The sequence below is a fragment of the Ixodes scapularis genome, unplaced genomic scaffold (genome assembly GCF_016920785.2).
Source record: "Ixodes scapularis isolate PalLabHiFi unplaced genomic scaffold, ASM1692078v2 PGA_scaffold11__112_contigs__length_91849675, whole genome shotgun sequence".
Lineage (NCBI taxonomy): Eukaryota > Metazoa > Arthropoda > Arachnida > Ixodida > Ixodidae > Ixodes > Ixodes scapularis.
The window spans coordinates 57979546-57985711 of NW_024609837.1; positions in this window are offsets into that span (position 1 = coordinate 57979546).

The window sequence follows — 6166 nt, forward strand, 5'->3', positions numbered from 1 at the left end:
ATTTGATTGTGTACATAGCTGTAAATAAACAACTTAAAAAGAAAATCTTCAGAGAAGTTAATGTCGATGTGATGAACTTGTATGATTGTTCTCGAATATAAGAATCACATGAGTATTTTGTGAGCTGGTTGAGACATTTGCGTCTGTGCGTGACCGACTTGGTTACGACTAGGGATGCCGCGAACTTTTTTCGAATCGAAGTTTCGATGATCGATTCCAGCGGTTCGAAAAGTTCGAAAGATTTCGATTTTCGAACTTTCCATATCGAGAAATTCGACGGAAGTCAAATTTTCGAACTTGTTAAACTAGGAATTTCGACGCTTTTCGAAATTTCGAACTTATTACGCTGCAAAATTCGATGCTTGTCGAACTTTCGAACTTGATAAACTAAAAAATCGATGATTTTCGACCTTTAGAATTTCTCGCACTAAAAGTTCGAAGCTTTTCAAACTTTCGAATTTCCTACGTAAGTAATTCGATAATTTTCGAACTTTCGACTTATTAATCTAAAGAATTCGAAAATTGTCGAACTTTCAATTCCTGAAAAGTCAAAAGTTCGACGAACTTCGAATTTTAGGGTAAAAGTTCGAAGTTCGTCGAACTTAATGGGATACTGAACTGAAATTTCGAGCTCACTAAACAAGTCCGGGCGGATAGGCGGGAAGCTGCAAAATCAAAAAATATTACTCACACGGCGATATATCTAACGGATCTCCGTATTTTTTGGAAAAGAAGTGCGCGATTGAACCAGGCCGAGGAGACAAAGCACGTCACGATTCCCATTCTCTCTCCTCCTCGCTACGTCCCGTCAAGCTGGTCAACCGAAGCGAGGAGGAGAGAAGCGAGGCCGCTTCTCCTCATTCTCAAATTCTCCCGGAGGACAGCTACGTCAAAGAACTCGCTTGATCGCGCCCTTCTTTTCCAAATGTACGGCCATCCGTTTGAGATATCGATGTACGAGTGATGTTTTGGAGTTCGTAGCGTCCCGTTCAACACTTCTGCAGCCTTACTTTGCGAAATCCAAATTTCGATTTAGTATCCCTTTAAAGACGGGCGGGCGGGCGGTTTCATTTAGATTTAAGCAGTGAGGTACATTCGTAATTTTTTCTCGCGCATTTTTACATGTGGTGCCGCATTCTTTGCGAAAGACAATGCTGTTTATTTCAATCATCTGGCATGCTTGGTTTTTAAGAAATAAATTCCCGAAAGAGCGAGGAAGGACGACGGGTTTTTGACAATTGTCGTTTGTGGCATATTTGAAGCCGAAGATATTTATGGTAGAGATGTTAAACTTTTTAAAAATGATCAATGTATAACCTAGGTAAGCGTCGTCTTAAGGTATGATTATTGTTGTTCAAGACGAGTTTCGAAGAAATATCCAAATATGTATCTACGGGCAATTATGCCCTAAACTTGGTAATTTTTTCGCCGAAATTGTTTGAGGTATCGCATTTAAATAAACACCACAGACAGTACATATCATTACTATCTGCAGACTACAAATTAATGTATATATTGTTCTTTTCACGTTGAGGAATAAATTAGCTCAGGGAAAAAGATTTCAAATATTGCTCAAATTCGGCACGTCATAAAAAACAAACAAAAAAAAAATTTTTTTATTTCACTTTTTTGGGATGTGTTCTTTTTAGCCTGTACACTATTTGGTGTGAGAAATTCGTTTCGTAGTTCTGGGGCCACTGAGTATGCAAGAATACCACACTTCCGGCGGATTCTTGATAGTTTTTTCTCTCCAGCTTTTTATTTTTTGCATTTATTGTTATGTTTATTTATTAATTATTTTTTACCAATGGCACAGTTATTTAGGTCGAAAAGACATAGCTTTGAACTTCCGAACCACTAAGCATGTGACGAGCAGTGCCTTCTGACAACGAGTTTCTAACAATGACCACCTACGCGATCTTTTATGCAGTGAAGAGCGACAGTAGCTATACATATGCGTAAACAATTTCAGATTAAAATAAGCTCGACCATGCCCTTTTTCCAAGTATTGTTTTTTTAACAGTCCAAAATATCTGGGGGGGGGGGGGGGGAGGGGGGGGGGGGGAGACTGGAGCCCTCCCCTCCCCCTTCCCCCCCGTTTTTCCTCTTCCGACGCTGCTGGTATGGTAGAATGCTCCTCGACCTCAAGTTGTGTCGGCTTCTGTGCTTTCTGCTCGGCGTTTCTTCCGTCTCCGAAAATAAGCCTCCAAAACAATTACTATCTAAAAAATTGTCAAGGTGCAGGCGAGCTGGTGTATGCTGATCATGATGCAAAATCCCAAGACTGGGAATGAAATTCGAAAGAAATAGTGTAAGAAGAAAGAAAAAAGGGGACAGGACAAAGTCTCAAACTCCGTTAAATTGAGTTTGAGACGTTATTCCTGAGCTGAGTTTTCAGCTGAGTTGAGTTTGAGACGTTGTCCTGAGCTGAGTTTGAGACGTTGTCCTGTCCCTTTTTTTCTGTCTTCTTACACTTTTTCTTTCAAATTTCATTCCCAGTCTCAGGATTTTGCATCATGTACAAACTAAACTTACTATATGCCAGCGTCACTCGGGCGGCGTTCGAGCGGATTACTACCAGCGTGCAAGGGGGTGGGGAGGCAGTTTGCCAGATTGCTTCAAGGTTTTTCTGAGCCTCAAGTGACCCTCAACCACCTGCCTGCCCCCGACCGTTTCGAACTGGATGAGTATCGTTAAACAGTGCGTTCGTGTGATCACTACTGCGTGATGCACGTTAAAGACCACCCCGGGCTGGCGGCCACAATTACTGATCTGCACACGTCACTATGCACTGGCAAATAATCCAGCACATCCGGGACACTCGTCGTCTCATTTAATTGTCTGACAAACTTCGCGCAATCTGCATATCACGCCCGAACATTTCTAAACCTGATTTCGTTAAAACCAGTGAGGCGTGTAAACGTTATTTGAAACTGAAACTGTGGTGGAACAAGAAAACCGGACTTCGAACTTTGCACACTTGGACTTTAAAGGAAGGAGGAGGAGGAATAAACGTCTTTATTTGTCTTCAAAAGCTAGCCCATCTGGCTAGGGGAGGCCGAAAGCCCCACCCGGGGTAAGGGTGCAGGGGGCCCGGTTGCGGACCTGCCTGTCCCTCAGTTCCCGAGCCTTCTGAACGGCCCTTCGCTGTCCTTCCAGTGTCGTATCCTTGACTCCGGCGTCCAACATCTCAGGCAACGTTCCAGGCGCGCCTACCGGACTGCAGTCCCACAACACGTGCATGACCGTAGCCTTTTCCCCACATATAACACACGCATCCGTTCTGTACACGTCCGGAGCCACATACCGGCCCAACACCGGCGTGAAGATGCATTTCACTTGAAGCTGCCTTAGAAGGACGGCTTCCTCTCTGCTTAGGTTCTCGTGCGGAGGGGGATACACCCGCCGCGCTTCTCGTTTCGCTCGTAATACTTCCCCGTAGCCCACCGGAGCGAACACCGCCGCCCCACCGAAAGCCCGGCCTAATAACTCTCGGGCCATTCGGTCAGGAGCGACATTGCCGCCCATGTGCGCAGGGGTCCACACCACTTCCACCTCGTTACGAGGTTTGCACAGCTTGGCGACTAGAGGCGGAACACGACCGCGCGCGTACCCCCTCACCGCAGTCATCGAATCGCTTAGCACTGCTTTAACTCCTGGCAGGGAAACCGCTAGGCTTATGGCAATTCCTTCTGTTACACAAACATCTCCGCCCCTAACACTCAGGGCCGTCTTGATTTCCCCGGTGGCCAGATCCGTGACAACCGCCACCCCAACTCCATCACGTACAGCTGCATCAACACAGACCGCTCCTCCAGATTTCAAGAACAGTCGCTCCAGAGCTTGCGCTCTGGCCGCACGACGCCCAGCGTCCCTCGTGGGGTGCATGTGTCTCGGGATCGGGCGCACTTTCACACATCTCATGGTCTCATTGGGTAACTCAGCTAGTCCGGTGTTTCCACGACTTACGCCGACTCGGGCGAGAATTTCTCGTCCAGCCGCAGTACCGGCAAGCCTTAACTCCTGAGCTTCTCGGTGTGCCTCAATCATCTCGGTCACCGAGTTATGCACCCCAAGGGCGTCCAGGTCGGCGTTATGCGTGAAAGAGAGCACCCCCAAACCGGCTCTGCAAGCTTTCCGCACCATCGCATCCAGCTTGTTTAGCTCGGCCTTCCACCATTTGAGATATGGCCCTACATACATGATATGGCTGAGGGCAAAAGCCTGGACTAGCCTCAACACTCCCTCTTCTCTGATGCCTCGTCTCCTACTGGAGACCCTCTGTATTAATCGCATGGCTGCCAGGACCTTTGCCCTCAGCCTGTCTAGCATGGCGGAGTTGCCCGCCTTTTCTTGTAACACCAAACCCAGCACCCGAAGCGTAGGCACTTTCGGTATCAACCCTCCGTCCGCGTACAGTAATACTTCTTTCCACGAGCTTCGATGTTGTTGACACATTAAGTACTCAGATTTTTCTGGTGCACACACCAGTCCCGTTCCCTCTAAGTTTTCTTCCACCAGTTCGATACCTCTTTGCAGGGTCCCTCTCACAACCTCGCGTCGTTTGTCTAGACACCACATAGTAATGTCATCGGCGTATACTACATGTGGTATTCCTTCCCGACGTAGAGCACGTACTGCATCCACCATCACTATGTTGAACAACACAGGAGATATCACTGAACCCTGTGGTGTGCCAGCATTACCTAGGTTCCCTTCGCCTACCTCCAGATCCCCGGCCACCAATTTAGCTCTCCTGTTAGACAGGAAATCCTTTACGAAGGCAAAACTTCTATTCCCTAGCCCCGCCTTGCTAACTCCGGTTAGGATGGCTTCATGGGTTACTCGATCGAACGCACTTTTTAGATCCAGACCTAGAATCACCCCGGGCTTCTTGCTTTCCACCACCTCGTGTTTTATGATGAGCATGGCATCTTGTGCACCCAGACCCTCGCGGAAGCCGATCATTGAGCTCGGAAAGTACCCTTTGCTTTCCAAGAACGCTTGCCATCTCCTTAGGATCATATGTTCAAGGAGTTTACATACACACGAGGTGATGGAAATTGGCCTGAGGTGTTCCAGGTCCGGCGGCTTGTTGTGCTTGGGTATTAGCACCAGCTTTGCTACTTTCCAGGGCTCAGGGAGGGCTCCCTCTTCCCACACCTTGTTGTACAGGTCTAATAGTTTCTCTAGTCCCTCATCTGATAGATTTGACAAGACCGAATTACTGATCCCGTCCAATCCCGGAGCTGAGCGACGGTTAGCTTTAGTTAGTGCCGCCCTAAGCTCCCACATCTCGAATGGTTTGTCCAACTCTGGATTCTCTGGCCCTTCGTACCGTACTCCACAAGTTTTCTCACCTTTGCCCAGGAATTTGTTCTTAAGCCAATCTTTGACCTTTTGTACCCCCAGATCCCTTACAGATCTGCCGACCACTTCCTTAAGCTTGCGGCCCTTTGCCGCCTTGGTCGAGTCCTCGTTCAATAAGGTGTCTAAGTAGTTGCCATGTGTCTCCACAATGTAGGCTGCCCTCCGCTCGCGCGCACACGTCGTCCCACTGCTGACGGGACAGCGCTTCGCAATGCTTCCTGATTTCCCCATTAAGCTGAGCCAATCTTTTGCGCAGGGCTCTGTTGCGCCTACCAGTTGCCCTCCACCTCATCCTGATAGAATCCTGTGCCTCTAATAAAGATATCAGTCGGCTATCTACTATGCCCCCTACTGCATTATTTATTGCCTCATCAAGGTTCACTTCCCTTCTCGCGCTTTCAACCGTATTCGTCAGTTCCCTCGACCACGCTTCAACGTTCTCAATGGGGCCGCTTGGGCATAAAGCCCTGAAAAGGTCCCAATTGACCAGGCCCTTTACTCTCCACTGCCGCGGTTTCTCCCTCAATGGTACCTCAATCTCCACTACCCGGTGATCGCTGCCGAGATCTTCCATTAGGTTTTCCCATGAGATCCTAGCGTCATTGACGTAGACCAGGTCAGGAGTTGTATCCCTATCAGCAAAATGCCGCGCAGCCCGTGTGGGCAGGCCAGGATCCGTAACCAGCATTAACCCCACTTCCTCCGCGTCTGAGAAAAGGTTTAAAGCTTTTCTAGTGTTGTGGCCATGTCCTAGAGTTTCATGGCTAGCGTTAAAGTCCCCGGCCACCACTAAGCT